The sequence below is a fragment of the Talpa occidentalis genome, unplaced genomic scaffold, assembly GCF_014898055.3.
Source record: "Talpa occidentalis isolate TD23 unplaced genomic scaffold, MPIMG_talOcc4v2.1 talOcc4.2, whole genome shotgun sequence".
Lineage (NCBI taxonomy): Eukaryota > Metazoa > Chordata > Mammalia > Eulipotyphla > Talpidae > Talpa > Talpa occidentalis.
The window spans coordinates 81,097,081-81,119,071 of record NW_023602073.1 but is presented as its reverse complement, the minus strand read 5'-3'; the positions used below and the strand labels follow the sequence as shown (position 1 = coordinate 81,119,071).

The 21,991-nt window shown below is 35.5% G+C and overlaps 1 long non-coding RNA gene across 1 annotated transcript; it reads right to left on the bottom strand.

Moving 5' to 3' along the window:
• Positions 1 to 1,941: 1,941 nt before the first annotated feature.
• Positions 1,942 to 21,686, bottom strand: LOC119253359 (uncharacterized). Its single transcript, XR_005127054.2, has 4 exons — positions 21,547 to 21,686; positions 20,427 to 20,591; positions 8,653 to 8,739; positions 1,942 to 2,074 (listed from the first exon to the last, which is right to left on the bottom strand). It is a non-coding gene; the product is annotated as an uncharacterized LOC119253359 (long non-coding RNA).
• Positions 21,687 to 21,991: the final 305 nt, after the last annotated feature.

Here is a 21,991-nt window from a genome sequence, read left to right as displayed (position 1 = left end):
GATCACCAGTTTGGTGGATTGACATAGCAGAATGTTTAATGGGCTGTGCTAAGGTCTGAATGTTTTTACCCCCCCTCCCCCAAATTCAATTCTGATGGTCCATGTGGCATTAGTAGACAGAGTCGTGCTTAACCAATGTGGACAGAATCATCATGAATTGTATTAGAACCTTACAAAGGAGGCTCTAGAGAGTACCTTACCATTAGATGTTTCAAAAGCGCTTTGTACAAAACAGACTCCTTTGTCCCTTTCAACCATTTAGGGAACTGTTAGAAGTCTGTAACCCAGAAAGTGGTCTTCACCTTGATCTTGGACTTCCAGGCTCCAGAAATGTGAGAAATAGATTTTTATTATTTATTTTTAAGCTGCTCAGTCTCTGGTATTTCATTACAGAATCCTAAATGGGCTAAGAGATGCCGTTTTGTGAATAATAAAATATTTTCAAAGGACGAAAAAGTTAGAGAATTTGGTATTTCTCCTTGCCAGCTCTTATTGGGTTTAAGCATCTATTAGTTTCTCTTTAGGTTTTTTTTTTTTAAAGATTTATTCATTTATGCATATGAGCTGGGGTACAGGCCAGAGGTGTGGGGGTGAGAGGATTCATCAGAGACAGAATGGGGAGCAGAGCAGGCAGATCTAATGAGATACACTGCTGAGGGGAGCAGTGGGCGAGATAGGAAAGGTCTGCTGCACCATGTGGGTCACTTCCCCAGCCGGGAATTGAATTTGTGCTGCAGTGGCTGCGGATTGTTTCATAGGTTGCATCTCAACCCACTGCAACACCAGGGAGGCTCTTTTTTCATCTAGTTTCTTTTACCTTTCTTTTTTTTTTAAGATTTATTTATTTATTCATTCATTCATTCATTCATTCATTTATACAAGCACTGGGTACAGTCAGAAGCGGGGAGGGCGAGAGAATTCACCAGAGCTAGAGCAGGAAGCAGAGCAGGCAGAAGGACCGAAGTACACTGCTGAGGGGAGCAGCGGGCAGCAGGAGAGGTCTGCACACCTTGTGGGACCCTCCTCTGGTGGCCGGGGAGCAGCCGGGGATTGAACCGGTGCTACAGAGGCTGCGGGCAGCTTCGCAACCTGGAGCTCAACCACTGCGCCACCGGGGAGGCCCTCTTTTACCTTTCTTAATCCTCTAAAATGTCCCTAAACTCAGGCTGGTATTCAGGAATGTATCTGTATACCTGATGGATAATCTCATTGTTAGTACCCATGTGATTTCTGTCAATTATATGATCATTCTTGTTTATGCCACTACCAGTGTCCATATTTTACTTACTAATTGTAACCCTTATTTCTTTTCAAGAATTCTCAACATTCAGAACTGTGGGCCATAAAGGGAAATTCCAGGTAATGAGGATAAAAATCAGCTACTGTGCCATCTCCTAATGAATGGAGCACTACACATCTCACTCTTTCCTGGATATAGCCATGAATATCAATATAAAAAGAATTATCATCCCAAGCTGTCATGCTCAACAGCCAAAGACACTTTAGCATGACAAAGTCTATCTCATTCCTGAACACTCAGATAAGTGTGACTTAGTGCTATTAGGAATTTTGATCATCAGATGCAGATCAGGATAATTATCTAGATCAAACTTTTCCTTTTATTGATAAGAAAACCAAGGCCAGAATCAATGCCACTGTTCAGAGAAGCAGCAGAAATGGAAATCTCATATAATGGAGGTGAAAATGTTGGGTTATACATTTGAAGGCTAACATGCTGGCATGTTTATAATGTCTGCTTTGTGCCAAGCTAAGTTCAACTTATGTACATTAATGTCTAATTTTCAAAACCATCCTATAAGATAACAACTATTATTTCTATTTTGCAGACGAGGATGATGACACACAGAAAGGTTATTTCACTTATGCACATTTTCAAGATACTGAGCAGCATAAATGGATATTACCTCCAGCTTCTGGGTTTACACTGTTGGCTTCTGAGCATCTCTCTTCCTTAGATTGGTAGCAGTCATTGGTTCTTACTAGTATCTCAGTTTGCATCCTTTTTTGAGAAATGCTTCTGCTGTTGCTCTTGGTTTCTGGAATATGCCTCTGCCTTGGGTAGGAAAAAAACATATTTTGAAAGATTTAAGGTGTGTATAGAAAGGGAAAATACTAAATGCCTTCTTCTCCAGCAATATATGCTTGCAAGAGGCTCAAAATAATTTGTGTGTTATGTATGCTATTGTTAAGTATGATTCACTTTGATAGACTAGAATTATATAGAGTACACAAATAACATGATATCTAGAAGTTGCAATCACAGAAATGATAACTAAAACAGAGGTATAGGCAACATAAATAATTCACATATTTAGCAAATAATTACGAAGCAACTACTCTGCACTTGATCAGATCTGGGTATTAGGCTGTTACAGTGAACAAAGGGACAAATGTTGTTTTTATTGATGGAGTTTCTGTTTCAGTAGGAGAAGATTCAGATGATAACAGAAGGCAATGCATAGGTAAATTTTAATTTTGTTAGAAAGTGATAAATTTTTGTTGAAAGGAGAAGAAAATCTATTGGTGTTTGGGAGGATTTGAGGAGTTGGAAGTTGAAATTTACACAGAGTAGTTAGAGTATACAGACTTGCTTAAAAAACTGACAATTAAATAACTGAAGATAGGACCTCCCGGGTGGCGCAGCGGTTGAGCGCTGGGTTGCGAAGCTGCCCGCGGCCTCTGCGGCGCCGGTTCGATCCCCGGCTGCTCCCCGGCCACCAGAGGAGGGTCCCGCATGGCGCGCAGACCTCTCCTGCCGCCCGCTGCTCCCCTCAGCAGTGTCCTTCGGTCCTTCTGCCTGCTCTGCTCCCTGCTCTGGCTCTGGCAAGTTCTCTCACCCTCCCGCGCTTCTGACTGTACCCAGTGCTTGTATAAACAAAAAACAAACAAACAAATAAATAAATAAATAAATAAATGCCTCTATAAAAAAAAAAAAAATAAAACAAATAAATAACTGAAGATAAACATGCAGATATTTACAGTAAAATAGGGACATAAGTATAAATCTCCGTAAGTGGTGAGAGTTGTCTGTTTTCTGTATGTTCCAGGTATAGCAAGATGTGTGGTTGAAATATGTTTGAGACTATGCGAGAAAAGTAGCTGGAGATAATATTGGAGTGATAAAAGGGGCCAAATCTGGTACAATTTTGTTGGACTTTATTCCAAGAGAATAAAAGGAGACTTGAGGGTGTTTTCACATGAATCAATTTATATTTTTGAAAAGGTCTCAAAAAAAAAAAAAAAAAAGGAAAGGTCTCTCTGATTTATGCACAAAGAAAAGCGTATCAGGTAGGGTGGAGTCCAAGACAACAGTCAGGAGGCTTGGGCAGTAATCTCAGGAAGAGATCATACTGACTTGTACTAGGGTGGGGATAGTACAGGTGGTCAGCTGTGGTCAAACTCTCAGCATGTCTTGGTATTGAGACAGTAAAATATCCTGCCATATTTGTTATGGGGCCTGAGAGAAAGGAAAAAAAAATCTTTGATTTTTGATGAATTGTTTTTTCTTTTATTTTACTTGAGGAACAGGAAGAATTGATTTCTTGTCAACTGAGAGATAAAATTTTAGTGGCACATGATTTGGGGGGAAGATTACTGGTTTAGTTTTACAGCTAATATTTGAGATAGCAGATATCCCCATGGAGATATCAAGTAGGCAGTCTGGGATGTGACAGAAAGGTCTAAAAGTTGGAGCTACAAAATTGGGAAATTTTGGTTATATAGATGATATAGCTCACCGGGGTTGTGCACTGATACAGAACAAAAGAAAATCAAGACTCAGTCCTGGGCACAGCAAAGTGAAGGGTTGAAAGGAGAAGAAACCATCAGAAGAAACTAAGAAAGAATAATCAGTGAATTCAAAGCTATATCTAAATTATATGGAGTTCTGGAAAACAAGAGACTAAGGAGTATTGACAAGGAGGGTGGCCGGTTGTGTGGAATCCTGCTGATTGATTAAGTAAGATAAAGACAAAGCACTGACCTCTGGATTTAGAAACATGAAGGCAAAGGTGATACTTAATAGTTTATTAAAGAGATGGATATAAAATTTGGGTTGGAGTGGATTAAGCAGAGGACTGGACAAGAACTGAAGAGAACAAGACAGGATTGTCCACTCTTACTACCATTCAATATAGTATTGGAAGTCTAGAGCAATTAGGCAAGAGAAGGATGTAAATGGAATACAATTGGGAAAAAAGACATAAAGCTATCAATATTTGCTGGAGACACATAATATGCACAGGAACCCTAAAGACTCCACTCTGCATTTGCTCAGTTCTAGACACTAGGCTGTTGCAATGAACAAAATGACAAATATGAGAAACTAACTGAAGCAATAAATCACTGCAGCAAAGTGTCAGGTTATAAAATAAATACACAAAAATCAGTTGCCTTCCTATATGCAAACAATGAATTAGGAAAGGAAGAAATTAAGAAAAAGATCCCATTTACAATCACACCAAAAAAGTTAAATACTTCAGAGTAAAGCTAACAAAGGAGGTGAAGAAACTATAAAAAGAAAACAATAAGATATATATATATATATATATATATATATATACACATAATGGAATATTATTCAGCAATCAAAAAAGATAAACACATGCCATTCGCAGCAACGTGGATGGAGCTAGAAGGAATTACGCTCAGTGAAATAAGCCAGCAGGAAAAAGAAAAAAATATCAGATGGTTTCACTTACGCCGGGAATATAGGGGAACCAAAGAAGACACCAGTGTAAAAAAATAACAGTACAAAACACAATGAAGCAAAAATGGACAATTATAAATCAGAGACATCCTGCAGGGGAGGAGGAGGGAGAGGGATCAGAGGGAGGGAGGGAGGAGCACAGGGGACTGAGGTGATGGTGCACGGGTGCACTGGGGAAGGAAACTCTATGGGGACTACACCTGGAGAGGGGGAAGCAAATATTGTTTAAAAATGAACAATGATGTAAAAAAAATTAAAAAATAATAATAAAAAACCTCATGAAAAAGAAAAAAAAATAAATTCAAGTTAAAAAAAAAACAAACCAGAAAACTGTAAGATATTGTTAAAAGAAAAAGACACAAAGAAATGAATTTACTGCCTGACCATGGATTGGAAGACTCAACTGTCAAATTGGCTATTCTACCCAAAGCAATATACATATGCAATATATATCTGCACTGCAGTAGCATTTTTCATGGAAACAGAACAAACATTACTGATATTCACATGGAACCACAAAAGACCCCCTAAAGCCAATGCGATCCTGACAAAAGAGGAAGAATGACAGTATCACACTTCCACACTTCAAACTAAACTGTGAGGCATCATTCACTAATGTAAAAAAGTGAGAAGAAAGATTGAACTTTAGGGAAATGGTAAATGGCTACACTTTATAAGTGATACAGAAAAATGCAGTCAGATTAAAAGAAAAAAGGTAATCAGAGGAGAGATTTTATACAAGTCAAGTATATGAATGCGAAGTGCTATACTCTTTTCTATTTATCATATTCTTTTTTTTTTTTAAGATTTATTTGTTTATACAAGCACTGGGTACAGTCAGAAGCACGGGAGGGTGAGAGAATTCACCAGAGCCAGAGCGGGGAGCAGAGCAGGCAGAAGGACCGAAGTACACTGCTGAGGGGAGCAGCGGGCGGCAGGAGAGGTCTGCATGCCATGTGGGACCATCGTCTGGCAGCCGGGATTGAACCAGCGCTGCAGAGGCTGCGGGAAGCTTTGCAACCCAGCACTCAACGCTGCGCCACTGGGGAGGCCCTATTTATCATATTGTTTATGAGGGTTTTTGGAATAACTAGGTAATAGCCTGCATATGACTCTTTCGCGGACAGTATTGGACAAAGGGATACTGTAGAGGTGGTGTGTTTGAGCAAACTGTATGCTAGTGACCCCAAGAGAACTCACTTGAGGAATGCCAGCTGGCCAATCAAATACTTCCCAACAGTATGGCACTATTTTAGTGAATTCATTACAGCCCGTCAGATTTGGATTCATGCTGATGTAGTTCACAGAGAATACACATTAATTTATTTATTTTACGCATATTTCCCTTCTGATTAATGCAGGGGATATTAATATATTTTGTCTTTTAGTTCCTTCCTTCTTTGTCTATATTCTTCTAGCTCTTTGAGCACAGTTAAATATAATCATTTTAATATATGTTTCCTTAGTGACAGTTGTACATTATCATGACTCCCTAAGTGCACTCTTAGGTCATTTTGATTAGATTGCAGGTGCACAAAGAATGTCTTGAGTCAAATGATTTAGACAAATGTGGTGATGATTAAACTTACTCTACATTTTGATGCTCCCCAATTAATTTATCACAGGCTAAATTTCACTATAATGCCAGAGGAATTGTGTATATCTTAAATCCTACTCATGGGTAGTAGCTGAGCTCTTTAAAAGCCTGGCTATTTTGAATGTTAATCACTGAGGGGCCAAACAGAAAAGCCAGATTGGCCCTTTCTTCACTACAGGCTCAGCTTTCACATGCCCACAGCAGATATGTAGGCCTGCATTCCTGAGAAGATGTGCGGAATTGAAGCTGTCCTCTGACAGTCATCCAAGAGTAACATAGCTGATTAATTTCGGTTGTGTTTGGTTACTTGCTACAGGAATGAGAAAAATGGGTCTAGAAATATAAAGTGAAAAAGAAAAGTATAATAGTATTTAGTCTCGGGTAGAGGTGGTGACTCCTTTAAACCATAACACCACAGGCGAGTTATCTTCTGCTCCATCATCTACTCTTTGCAGGTGATGGCCATGCTGAGGCTGTCTTCTTGGCATTGAGGGGTCACTGGGCTTCCAGCCACCATGTGCCCATGAAATGCAGGATGACTTTATTCAGCCAGCTGAATTCAGTTTCCAGAAAACTTACCCCAATCTGCACTGATCTCTGATTGGCCATGACTTGTCTCTGCTAAATTGTCAAAAGTATGAACCTGTGGGCCTCCCTGGTGGTGCAGCGGTTGAGCGCTGGGTTGCGAAGCTGCCTGCAGCCTCTGCAGCACCAGTTCAATCCCCGGCCGCCGCGCAAGAGTCCCACATGGCACGACAGACCTCTTCTGCCGCCCGCTCCTCCCCTCAGCAGTGTACTTCGTCCATCTGCCTGTTCTGCTCCCTGCTCTGGCTCTGGTGAGTTCTCTCACCCTCCCATGCTTCTGACTGTACCCAGTGCTTGTATAAATAAATAAATAAATAAATCTTAAAAAAAAAAAAATTAAAAAAAAGTATGGACCTGTGCTTCTGAAGTCATGTACAGTGTTGTAAACCAATGCTACCTCAGTAAAAACTACAATAATAGAAACAGTTGGAAACATAGGGTTTTATAAATGAACAAAATGCCACCCAACAAAATCAGCTTTTTGTTATTAAAGAAGAAAACAATGCATTATGAATGGGTAATATACCTTTTCCACTCCTGGGTAGAGTTATGGGCACTATTGGGGTTTAACTATAGGTTTTTTGTTTTAGAAATATAATAAGCTGTGCATTAATACCCCAGTTTTATTTTATGTCAATTTTATGTCAATTTTTTTTATGCCTGAGATTTTTCTTAAACTTTAATTTGGCTGACTAGTTTCTACTAACTCTATGCTTAACTAAATTTTTAAGAATTTGCCCCAATTTTTGATGAGTTATTTTAAAAAACATTGTTCATATGCAGAGTTGATTTTTTTCTTTATTATTGTGACAATTATTTTTTTGAGACCTATTATGTTAATAGTAATTTTGCTAAACTTATACTGTGCTTTTGGCAAAATAAGTCATTTATTTCTTAGGTTTTCTTCCATAGAGTGACTTTCATTTCATTATACTAAAAACTATTACAACAATAAAGTTGTTGAATTTTTATGTAATTTATCTTTCCAAGGCTTGAATGATTTATAATATTTTAATAATTATGATTATTAATTCAAGCCTCCCAGGTTTGTTTTCTTTACATAAGCTTTCCAAACACAAGAAATAAAAATTCTCAAAATGTTTCCTTTCTAGCTTTCTAGTTTTAGATAACCTTATGTTCATGACGATAACACTTCTATGAAGGTATACTTTTGTCTTTCTATTACTTTAGGGTCAAAAATTAACATCTGTAAAAATGTCCATCTCTACAGGAACTAAAAATCCAATGTCAGGGCCTCTGTGGTGGCACAGGGGTTAAAGACAGGGCTATCAAGCTATAGCCAGCCACTGCAATAGATTTCGAGCCCCAGGCAGCAGGGAGCAACCCACATGGTGCATCAAACCTCTCCTGCCTCACCTGCTGCTCCCCTCAGCAGTGTATTTCAGTAGATCTGCCTGTTCTGCTCCCCCCTCTGTCTCTGGTGAATCCTCTCACCTCCCTCACACCTCTGGTTTATACCTCAGTTCTTGTATGCATAAATAAATAAATCTTTTTAAAAATCCAATGTTAGACCACCTATCAAAAAATAACTGTTAATACCTACTCATTGAATATCCACTCTGTGTCAGGGTGCTGATACTATTCAGACATATAAATATCAATAATAATCTTGATTTAATGGCAAAGCATGCAAGTAAGTATGAAAAGATACATTAGCTAAAACACTGTTCCAACGTCAGAATAATCTCTGAAAACTCAAGCAATGGTTATCAATGCTCACCTTCTCTCAGAATTAAATTCAGGGATGGAAAAAAACTCTAGATGGCAGGGTCTCATGCCTCAAAATCTGGTGCTTTCTCAAATGATTCTAAAGGACAAAGAGATGAGGAAAATATTAAAGAAAGAGAGACTCATGCTGATTTTGAGAGTAGTGCAGGAGTTTTCCCCAATGAGGAGTTTTCCCCAATGAGAGACTATTAGGTAAAATTAATAGCAGGTACAATCACCAGTGAAGATGCCATAGGTGTTTCCATGTGGCAGGAATCACAGGGAAGAGTAGATATGAGCAGGATCTAGATATGGGAAGGATTAAAAGTACCTCTATATTGCCACACATGAGAATTTGAAATTGTCCTATATGGCAGCTTTTATCAAATTATGTTGACAAACATTTATGTCCCTACCCACTCAGCCTAGATTTTATGAATAAATAGGTTTGGGGAAAGTTATCTGCTAGTCCATCTTCTTGAATATTAAAAGTGCCTACTGCATCAAAATAATCTGAGAAGTCTACATTAGTGAAAACATACTTCCACAATTTATTAGGTTCATGTTTTTAAGGAGCTTTTGTTTCTTTTCTTGTAATCCCATTGTGTATTTCAATTATCTATGGAAGACATTGTTGTGGATCATATAGAAAGCTTTGAATATGTCATCAAGCTAATGTGCTTTTTTTTGTTTTCAGAAGCCATTTTAGTAGTTACATGAAGTTATTGTACATTAGTAGTTACATACTGAAGCCAGTTGTCACTAATCTACACAAGGGTGTGAATTCTTGAGCAGAGCAATGTTAGTGGAGGAAAAGAGAAAAAATAGATTTGAGAGATATCTTACAAAGGGAATGAGAGGATGCATGGAAATGAAATGGGAAAAAGTTCAGGTAATAAAGTTCAGTTTATGGCAGAAGAGACTAGGAGATGTTTGCTTGGGAATAGTTACATATTCAAAGAAGATAGTCAAACAGTCTTGTGAAAGACACCCTATTTTGAAATGGAGAAAGACAAGTGTCTATTAGCAGTCATCAAAGTCTCCAAATCTGAAAAAGTGAAAATGTAAAGCAAATATTTTAGCTTGAAATAAAATCATTTCTCTCATAAGAACATTTTATTGTAGTATAATTAGGTAAAGTAAGTACATTTTCTGACATAAAATGTTTTATAAATGTCTTGGAAGCATATGTATTTTGTCAGTGGGGTAGTTCACCAGGATGAGATTGAGAAAATCATGTAAACTGTCAGCCTGAACAAAGGAGATATGGCAGAAATGTAATCTGAAAAATAATATGTTGAAGATGTACTAGGAGCCAGAAGGTAACAGTACAGTGTGTCTCTCTGTGATATGTGTGATAGAGAAAAGAAGCAAGTCTCTACTAGTTGGTTAAATTTTTAGCATCTTAATGGACTAAGTCTAAATCTGCTACATTTGAAAGACAAAGGATTCAGAAATCTTAAAAATTTTTATTGGTCATACTCGCATTTTCTTTTATTATTTATTTATTTCATAACAACAAATTCTCACAGGTGTGATTATCAAAAGTTTTTCATTAATCTCGATGGTGGTCAGATATTTCTACCACACTAATGAGCTTAGAATTTTGGAAATTAATGATTACCATATAAAAAATAGTCTTTCATATTTTTTAGAAGCATTATAATAAAGTAAAACTAACTATTAAGCTCTGGTGAGCATGTCTTTGAGCTTTTCTTATACAATAGTTACTACAGGATAGACTATTTATAGGTCACAGTTTAAATAATGCAGAAAGAGTGAATCAATATTTTCAGCTTCTCCAAATACTATACAATACCATAATACCTTATATTAAAGTGAAAATTAGATTAACATTTACCTTAAACAATTTAAGTATAAAATAGCCAATTTCAATCAAATATAAAAAATTAAGCAATCGCACATGATGGTATGAACAAATTGAATAAGAATAAGTGTTCTAATATGAATATATTTGGCTATCTAATGAATACATGGAAATGTGTGGCAACGTATGTGAAATCTTGCGTGTTCTATTCCATTTCTACTTTCTTTTCTGTTGATCATAAGGAGAAACAGACAGTTGTTCTATAAAGAAGTATAGTCCCATCTGCTTCTCATTTTAACTTTATTTATGCTCGAAAGTTTTAAACTAATCTCCAGACCATTTGTAAATCTTATCTAAAATAATTTCAATTTTTAAACTTGGCACTGAACAACAAAGCTAAAAATCCTGATCACAACTCATTTATTTTTGTTAAAATATTTGATATTGCATTGTCAATTTGTTTCTCATCCAAATTAAATTGACCTTGGTTTAGAGATTTTCACTATCAAAAGCACAATAGAAAATAGCAGATAAGGACACAATTTATATTTTTGAGGTCAATATACAGGTAAATTGCATCTGTCCTCATGAATTCCTTAGTAATGGCATGAACAACATTGTCCTTCCCCCAAAAAAATCCCACCATCACCTCTAAATAGATTCTACTTATCCCCAATTATAAAGTAAGCTATTTATGTACTTGCATGCTTTTATTTTTCCTTGATTAACTGATCACCAAGGAATAAGAGTTTTATCTACTGGTGAAAGTGATTAAGTGGATTTACTTTGTGCTGAGGAATTAAATTGTTAAAAAAACTAAACTTGTTATTATTAATATAATAAATATGGTTAAGAATTTTAGTTAAATCAATTCAAATAGTTATAAATGTCTTTAGGGGAATAGAAACAGCATTTGGGTTCCTGCCATGCACTGTCCTTGTCAGCTTCCCAATTCAGTTGAGGGTGGGGAATAGTCTGTGAAGAAGGGCTTTGGAGAACTATGGGTAAAAAGTGAGATTTTACTCATTCTGTTTAGTTGAACAAAAGAAAAAAACAAAATGTTCAAAGACCCTCACTTCTTGCCAACTCCACCAACTACATTAAGAGTCAGTTGGACAGCAGGTACAAATCTTCCAAGACTCATAGCATGTCCATGGTAGGCACCTTTAGGAACTGAAGCATCCAGAGGGTGAAATTTGGGGGTAGCGGTGAGAACCAGGAAGGGAGGGAGCACAATGGTCTATGGTGGCGAATTACAGGTGATTTGGTGGTAGGTACACAACAATAATTGAATACTGAAGGGGGACCCTATACTTCCAAAACACTGATTATGATATAAGTCAACTCACTTCAATTAAAAAAAAAAATAATTGATCATTATCCTCTATAGTTCTTATGAAGGTCTTCGACCATCTCCATGACTTGATTCATAATGTATATTGGGCAGTGGAGTGAGAAATATGAAGTACAGAAGGTGCTTGCCTATAGGTTTCAAATAGCATGTAAATCTGAGTTCAGTAGACTTGCTTGTGAGGGATACTAAACCTGAACTGCTGGCAGGGTATTCTTCAATTTTCCTCAAAGGCAAGGTAGAGAGGTTTGCATTCCAAAATCCTTCAGAGTCTCATCATTCTATACTACATGTTTCTAATGATATATAAAAGATATGTGTTTCGGGCCTCCCCTGGGGTGCAGCGGTTGAGCTCTGGCCACTAAACTTTTAATATAACTAGGTATTCAGTTGATATATTCCTAGGTAGGGTTTTACTAAGTAGCATAATACTAATGTCTACATGTTCAGTCCTATGTTGAAACAACTGAACTCTTTCAGTTGAGATGGATCTGTGTTATTTATAGTTACAAATACCAGATGATTGGTTTGCTGATAACTATTTCTTTTAATATTCCATGATTCATAGATTATTTATAGACATGAAGTTTGTATAATATATAATCTATGTCTGAATTATCAGACTGATCTTTTTTCTGGCAAATTCCACAATGGTACCAGCTTGATCAGATGGACTAATCACTTTCACCATATCAAGCAACCAGAGAAATGATTGGGTGACACCCCCCCAAACAACCTGCCAAGTTGGAGCTCCTTGAAGTGTCATGACAAAAGTAGAGTTAGGGGTTGCAAAGTAACTGGTGAGTCCCACAGTGCTAGCTGCCCACCAATTTTCCAGTGTGCCTTAGGCTGAACCATGCCAAATCTGTACCATGCCTAAGAGGCTACTGGTGAATTCTATTGCTTCTTGTGAGGTGAATACTGTTAAATTAATGACACTATGGCATGTGGAATAATGGACTCCCACAGATGTCTATGTTCCAATCCAAAGGACCTGGACATCCAAAGAACACTGCAAAATGGAATTCAGGTTGTAATTGGAAACAAAGTCACTACCATTTTACCTGAACAAAGGGTCATTGCCCTGAGTTATTTAAATTGACCAATATAATCAGTGTCTTCAAAAGCAGAAAGGTGAATTGGAAGAGAGAGCTAGAAAGATAGTTGCATCAGCATGATTTGGCCTGATGTAGCTGCCTTTGAAGATGGAAGAGAGCAACCGGGTACCAGCAAAGGAAATAGGTAGCCTTTTGCAATAGGAAAAGACAATAAAGATGTTCCTAACCAGAGGTTACAGAAAAGAACATAGTCATGATGTTAATATTTCACTTTAGTCCTGTGAGACTTTGTTAGAGTTCTAACTTTCAGAACAGTAAATAACAAATTTGTATTAAGTCACTAAATTTATAATAATTTGGTGTGGCTGTAACGAAAATTATACATTATTTTTGCTCCTGTAATTGGAGTGTAGCTGCAAAAAAAAATACTGAGAAAACTGGAAGCGACTTCTTGAGCAGAGCCTAGAAAGTTTTGAGAAAGCAGGACAGGAAAAGCCTAGATTGCCTTGAACATAATGTTAGTAAAAATGGGGATGTTAAAGCTCTGATAGGGCAGACTCAGGAGGAGTGAAGAGTATGATGGAGAAAACATTTTTTGTCTTGGAGAATACCTAAATTGGCATTAGTAGGTTGTTGGTAAATGATGTTAAAGATGCTGCTGCTGAAGAGTCAGAAGGCAATGAAGAACTTACTGGAACCTGGAGGAATGGCCATCCTTGCTATATTGAGGCAAAATCTTACACAATTTCCCCCTTCAGTTATGTGGAAAGCAGAATTATAAACTATGAAAATGAATGTTAACTGAGCATATTCCTAAGGAAAGTGCTGAAGGTGCTCCTTCACTTTTTTTTGATGCCTGAGTAAAATGCAAGATGAAAAAGAAATTTGGGGGGAAATTGCTAAGTAAAAAGGAAGCATAACTGGATGATTTGGGAAAATCTCAGATTTCTAGATCTAGAAAGATGCTAAAATTGAGAAATTTAATATTTGGGAAAGTGGACTCTAGGAAAAAGCCAAGAGTGTGATTGAGCAATCTGCCGCTAATCCTCAGAAAGAGCAAAAATTTCAGAGTACACTTGGACGCACACGACTGTAAACCTCAAGCATGTGATGACTCAGCTCCCCTTAGCCAATCCCTTGGGATGGGATTGTCTATGAGAGAGAGACATGTGAAGCAGTCTCTTGTCATATGGAGCAAACTGCATGGCAGCTCTGTGAAAGTTCACTTCAGTCAGTGGAATAGCAGATATCAGTACCCAGTCTTTTCAGCAAGTGCCAGTTTGTATTATAGAGAATTGTGTTTAAAGCTTCCTACGTTACAGGCTTCATTTTGAGGCTACCACTCACTGCTGAGCCTGCCTATGGTCCTTGTTTAACTTTGAAGCTTCACATTTGAGAACAAGTTACAGTACACGTGGTCAGCCGTATGCTTGTTTTATTAAAATATTGTAGAGATCATTAAGATAGGAGCTATTAAAGTTAGACTAGACACAAGAACTCCTTATCAAATGTTTTGAGAGCAGGATAACTACCCTTCCTACGCACGTTTCATCTTTCTGAGGGAGTTGGCAGGGAATGGTTTTTATATTTGGCAATGCCTGGTGACTTTCTCCTGGTAATGATGAATTTTTTTCTCTAATTTCTGCTCTCCTATATTTTATCAGTGGGAGAATGATGAAATCTTATATATTATATATGTAATCTTATATATTATAATCGTTAAATGCATTTGAAAGCTTTGTGATGCTAAATATACTCACAACACAATTTTAGTTTGGTGAGTTTGATTTTACATTCCTGAATATAAATGCTAGCCCTTCTTCCAAGTGTTTCTACTCCTGAAATATGAAGGCTTGAACTATAGTATGACTATCTTTGTAAAGCAGACAGATCCCAAGATCATTGTTTATGGTTCCTCTAGTGTTCCTATATAATCTGACCTGGTAGTAATTAGAGAAGTATTTATATAATAAAGAAAATTAATTTATGGGCTCAAATGACATCAACCGTTGTCATGCTATTCTGAGTGCAATGTATTAATTTTTAGTAAATTGTTATTCCCCATGTATAATTCAATAAACCCCAATATCTCATAACAATGACAGATGGTACTTACTGTGAAAAGGGATTGAAAAGGGAACATTTTTAAACTATATTGTTTTATCTCTTCCTGATATTTAGGATTAGTTCCCTCCATAAGGTTGCATACCTATTTTAAGCTTTATAAAAGAAAACTGAGATTGTGAATGTTTCCTACATGACTATTTTCTTGATATATTATTATTGAATATACAAAACTTGGAGGGGAAAGCAAATGTTATTGATTTATGAGAGCTAAAGTCTTCTATTTGATGTTTTGAGCTTGTGTTGTCATTTGTACTAGAATTGAAAATACAGCTTTCTTTTCCTTGAATGTGAAGGGCTGGTGCTAGGAAAGGTTTTTTTGGAGAAAAAAATCACATCTCTCAGGTTATCACAAAGCACTCAAACAATGTGGCTGTTTTATGGAGGAGGCAGTTTGGATGCACTAGACTTTTCAGCTACCTAAGAAGGCCTGCTGGGCAATCATTCCCTTCACCGCGAGATGACAGAAACTGTTTTTTTTTCTGGTTTTAGGTAGTACCTTTTGGTATCTGTACACAAAGATGAATGGAGAGCCTGTCACACACATACAGAATCCTTTCTCCCTACACTCCAATTTCTTTGCTACACATTTATTTTCTTGAGTTTATTCTTAAACCCTCATGGGCTTGGGTACAGCAACTAGGATTGAGTTTCTTAAGGTCTAGGATACAAAAATAGAATAAAGTTGAAGCAAATTATATTTCATCATACCTGTTCATACCCCTTAATTTATTGATGTTTAGCACATTAGTTTTTGACCTTTAGGATCAAACTACAGCAAGGAACTTGAAACACCTTTGTAAATATTAGGGTATTAGCTATTTCTTGGCTCTTTTATAAATTGCAAATTGTGAAAAATTTATTTCATAATGAAAAAGGTTTAACTTAAAATGTCCCACATTATTCAGCAAATGACAAGATAGAACCCATTATTATAATATAATTAATGTTATTATCATAAAATACATCTTTTTAAAAGCGAACTCTCATTTTTTTTAACTCAATTTGTATTTCAGGGACACTGGAGAATGTTGAAAGAAAGTCATGTAATAGAGGAAGAGAACATTATACTAATCATCTGAGGGGAGAGCACAGTATGGCACGGAAATCAATACATTAAGTTTAAAAGGCTTAATGTCATCAGTTTTCTGTTTTCATAGAAATAAAGAAGTGAATGTAACAATAGTAAAACCCCTATTTTCATAATATTTAAATGGAGTAGTCATTGCTATTTTCTTTTTACAGTTGAGGGAAATAAAGTTCAGGGACATTAAATTCCACAAAATCACATGACTTGAACATACTCACTTTTGAATTCCAAAACTACCAGTAACCTCTCACGTTAATGGTTAAAAAAAAAGCAAAGCCAGATGCACCAATGGTGTCAGCAATAATTAACTTTCTGACTCATCTCCCAAGCAAAATGTGCTCTTTTTAAAATCCTTTAAATTCTCACTAGTGGAATTGTATCTTTGAAAATGGTGCTAAAATACTGTTCTACTTATCTCACTCTTAATCCTGTGATATTACTACTACACCTAGATGTTGGGATACATGTATAATCATTGTATGATTTCCCCTGACACTGAAAATATCTTTATTGGAAATGGACAATTTTCTTTTAGAGAACTTTTTAAAAATTGATTCTAAATTTTAATCTATTTAACTTTGATAGATTTTTTTGGCTTTGCACATTATTATGACTTTTGTTTTAACGTTCAGAACACTTTGGTAAAAATCCATTCATTTATATAATTTATACTGAAATAAAATATTCATATTTTCAGTGGAAAAAAACAATGTCAAAAAAAAAGAATGACTTGATTTAAATCATTTGGTAGAGAAATAGACTAACCAGTGAATCTCTCTGTGGCTTGCAATGTCTCTATTCTATTTTCTCAGTTTTGTGTTTCAAGAATGGCACTTTGAGGTACATTTTGAGTTGAGACTGGCATAGCTTACAGAGTGGTTTTCTGTTCCATAGCCTCTCCATGGAGACTTCTAGGGCTGACAGTTCCCTGGCCTGCAGGGCATCTTCACACATGATGGAGGTTTAAAGGGGTGATCTAGTGAGTACCTCTGTTTTAGCTGCAGGTGCTGGCTCAGTAGGGGACAGGATGGTCATAAGTATTAGAACCTCTGTGATAATCTTTGAGCCTACCTGACCACCTATCTGTGTTTACTTTCTGATAAAGTCATGAGCAACCACAAGCAGGAAACATATGTGTTTAAATCAGATCTCAAAATCTGAAGTTTAATTAGTAGCAGATGATGTCTTACATTAAGATCATTCATTAAGGACTTGCTTGGGGACTATAACCAAGATGAAAAAGCATACATTGTGCAAAAATGAAAAATGATGTAAAAAGTATATAAAATAAAATATATTAAAAAAAAGATCATTCATTAAGCCTACAACATTCTTCACGGGACAAAGTTAGGGAATGGAAACCCCTGAGATACATATAGGAAATCTAATAAGTACATATTCTAGTTGATTTTAGGCAGAATGTCTATAAATAGTTTTTGTTTATTACTGATGCTTTCCTCCAGTCTAAGTCTTATTAAAAAATTAAATGAAATACAACTATGAAGCAAAATCAGACATTTGTGCAGACTCATCTTTGAAGCCAAAAGCATTTAGAATAATTTCCATCAGTTATTTTAATTTCATGCTTATAATTTTGTTTATGCACTTGGGTCTGCTAGATGTTTCCTCAATATTCAAATTTGTTCATTTCTATGATGAATATTACTAATATTTAAAGACCATAAAGGATTAAGAAATTGGCAGGAAAAGTGATACAAAAATACAACCTGAAATTTTGAAATGTTAATGACATTTTTATTTTGTTCTCAGCTTAAGGTCTGTGTGACCATGAAAGCAAATATGTTCCCCCCAAATTAAGAAGGTAAATTGAGACTGAAGAACAACATTTCATTAATCACATATAACACTTATTATGGGCAACTAATATACAGGGTCCTCAGCACCACAGACAGTGGCAGAATTTGGGGTTGAGACAAGACCCATACCCCTCTCCCTGATAGGGCTTTTATACCACAGTGAGGTTCAACCCTTAACCTAAAGAATAAGAGTTGTGTAAAACCACTGACTACAGGTATGCAGGGACTATCTTGTATGTTTCTATTCTACTAAGATTAATGTTTGTGTGTGGCTAACAGGTACAGGTTAATGTAGATGGAGAAAGCAATGGGGAATATGGCTATCTTCCTGAGTAGGGCAACCATCAGTCACCGGCCTATAAAGGGTTTGACGTAAGATGGAGTCACTTTGGTTTTCCTATGAGATCCTATTCCTAAGTAATATTTCTAATATAATGAATGCTGTTTTTATAAGTAATGAACTTTTATGATGACTGAAAACATTGCAACATTTATAATTTGATTAGACAATCTTATAATTTCAGTACTCTCAGGTTAAGGAAAAAAATCAATTTTCAGATTTTGGCTTTTATTTTATAGTGGTAAATTATGATATTAAAAGATACTTTATATTAACAAATTTAAATTCTAAACCATTTGACACTATATAATCATAAATTAAGTGCTTACATTTGCATTAATGTTAAATAACAATTAAATAGTTACATTTATTTTATATAATTATTCTACACTGGTATATCTATTCTTTAATTATCACTATTTTGAAAGTTGTTTGGAGAATAATGAGTAAATAATGAATAAATATTTTTTCTATACTCATCCTGCTGTATATTCCATTCCTAGAACTTGTTTATTTCATAACTAGAAGTTTGTATAATTATATTTTTATCTTATTTGTAAATCATATTTTAAGTAACTTTGTAAGACCAATTCTACTTTCCTTTAATTCATAAATATAATACTGTTTTTCACTAATACATGATAAAAAGTTGGCACCCAAGACAGTCAACTGCACAAAGAATAATGTTCAATTTTAAGATCTGCATAATTAAGAAGCTTTCTTATTTTACAGTAAAGAAAGTTGAAAACCTTTATATTCCCAGTGATACATATGTCCTTTTCTTTTTCTTGTGCCAAAAATCTAAGGGTCTGTTTTGGTAATAAAGAAAATATTGAGCACATTTTTGTTTATCTGTACAACTCAATAGTAGAGTTAAGGGAGGCTGTAAGTGTAGAGACTTCTTTTTGTATTTAGTTTCTTCTAGCTGGATAAATAACTGATTAAGTTTACTAGTTAAATAAACAAATGGTTAAATAATTTACAATGCATTGGCACAATATAAAAATATTTCATTACTGTTAATAAAATATTTTCAAAGGTTATTAAATACCTGGGAATGCTTATGTGAAAAGAGAAAAAAGCACATGTGATCTACCATCACTCAGTTCAACAGTAAGTTCTGGACTGTTGCTGCCGTCTGCTGATAGATTGTCTTTGGTTTAATGACTGTATCGTATCGCATTATATCCAGCTACTCCTATTTTGGTGAATAGTGAGTTTATTTCCAAATGGCCTACTAGAAAGAGTGTTGAAAGATAATCTTTGTATAGATGGCTTCATATATTCACATAATCATTTCTTTCAGATATATATTTCTTGAAGAAGAGATTTGGGTAAAAAGAATTAAGTACATTTTAATATCCTGAATTGATTTGTAATTCAGATATTCAAAAGTTACTTTCCCAGCACTTTGAATTCTACCATAACTAGCCAAAAAAATTCATATATAATAGAGAGAATATTGGGAATTTAATAAAATGATGGAACATAATATGATCGAATAGATTTCAGAAAATTTCAAAATGATATAATGTATTTAAATATATCTAAGTGTTTTTAACATAGATTTTTTTTTCAGCTAAAAAATTATGGCTCCTGTAGTAAGAATTTGTTGTTTTTTTTTTAATAAAAAATGGAAATCATAAAATCAGCCATAATTTTACTATCTAAAGAAGTGAATTCTATACATTTTGGTGAATTTTCTCTCTGAATAAGCACATATAAATTCTATGCAGAATTATTTGCATAATTCTGTAGCTCTAAATTTGACTATAAATAGATGCACATTTTCATGTCATTATTAATTCATCAATATTCTATTGATATTAAGTAGGTGTGATGTTTTCTTACCTATCTCTTACCTATATTCTTACCAGTGTAATAAAAGACACTGAAGTAAATTATAACTTTTCATTTTTACAAATAATTTTATAATGATAACACTTGAATAGAGAATTCACCTCATTTCAGGTTATTTTCTGAGGCTTACTGCAGGGGACCATAAAATAAGGTTAAACATTAATTGCACATACAAAACTTTTCACAAAATTGTGAACACCTTTCCAAATCATTTGTACCAGGGAGACTTCCCAACTCAGTTCCAACAATGGAAGTTTCACCAAATCCTTTCCAAGTAATATTAAATAGATAATATCTATGTCCCATTGGCATGGCTTACCTGACACTCATAAGTGGTTAGTCCTCATGGTATCCCTCCTTTCTCAAGAGTAATTTTCACTTTTGTAATTATTTATTAAAGAAACTTCTTATGATGGTTGTCTTTCCTCAGTGACTGTTAATACTGTTTTCTTTGCTGGCCTGTTTTCTTTCACTTTACTGGTAACTATCAGAAGATTACAAGGCTTAGTTATGTAGAGTCATAGACCAGAAAACTAACTCAGATGTGAATCAGTACATTTTGAAATTTTCTGACCTTAACCTTCACTGAATTTTACTATTCCTTGCCCTGCCATTAAGGAGGAATGGAAAATTTCAAGGAAATATTTCCTTATATATTCTTTTTAAATAATGGCATTTCATATTAATATTTACTAAATTTTAGGTTTAGCTCCCAATCAGCAAGTTTTACATGCCTCCTGCCATCTCATACTGTGAGTCCGACCTAAGCCTTCTTCCCAACATTCCCCAGGTCTTCCTGACAATGAAGTTGGAGAAGGGCCCCTTTAAATCAATACTGATCACCTCCTGAGCTTCCTGTACCTCTATCATGAGTCTATTGGCTCAAATTGTATGGCGAGTCTATTTCTGAACTTATTATTGTGACCCAGGGACAATTCTTTGCAGATTGTCTTAAATTATATGAATTTGTTATTGGTACTGAGGGAAACCCACTAACCCTAGACCACCTTCACTTCCAACATGCTAATCCCAGTTAACTTCAGTAGCTTTTAGGAACTATTGTACTTCCTTATCTCAGGCCATTTCACGCAACAGAATGAACATTTTTTTTTTAATTTAACAGTGTAAAAGTTTATTAATAGATTTAGGTATTCCATATTTAACATTTTTACTATTTTATTTTAAATAATTCTTACATCATTTTTCATTTTTGCACAATGTATGCATTTTCATTTTGTTTATATTCCCCATATAATTGCATGCCCCCTTATTTTGACCCTAGTCCTTCCTCTCCCAGTCCCTTCCTTCCTTCCCTCCCCCCCACCATAGTGTGTCTCTGGTTTATAGTTGCTTGTTGATTTAGATTTTTACTTTGTATTAATTAGTCTTTTTCCTGGTCCCTTATTCAGAATGAACAAATTTTTTAAAAAAAAATTCACCTTCATGGCTCCTTTAATCTTCGGCTGGTTTTGCTCCATCCAGGGATCTTTCAGGGGTCCAGACATTTTAAATGACATAGCTCAGAATACCTGTGGCTTTTCAGTAACATTAACTGCATGAAGAAATCACGGTGACACAATTAGAAAACACTAGAGAAAGAAGGACAGAAGGAGAGAATTTGAGCATTTGTCCTCCTATAGAGATTTGCCTATGGTTTAATGTAACAAATAACAGGCATTTCATACACTGGACACTCTATCTTGAGAGTCTCTTTTATTCATTAAAAGTAACCGATTCTAGAAATATCAGAGAATGTAATAACTTTGCAGATTTTAACTTACTTTCGGAACAAAGTCTGGATTTCCTAGACTCTTACTCTTGCCTACTTCTTCAGTCTCAGGGTTTTCCATTTTATCTCAGAGCTTACTATATCCTAGCCATGAG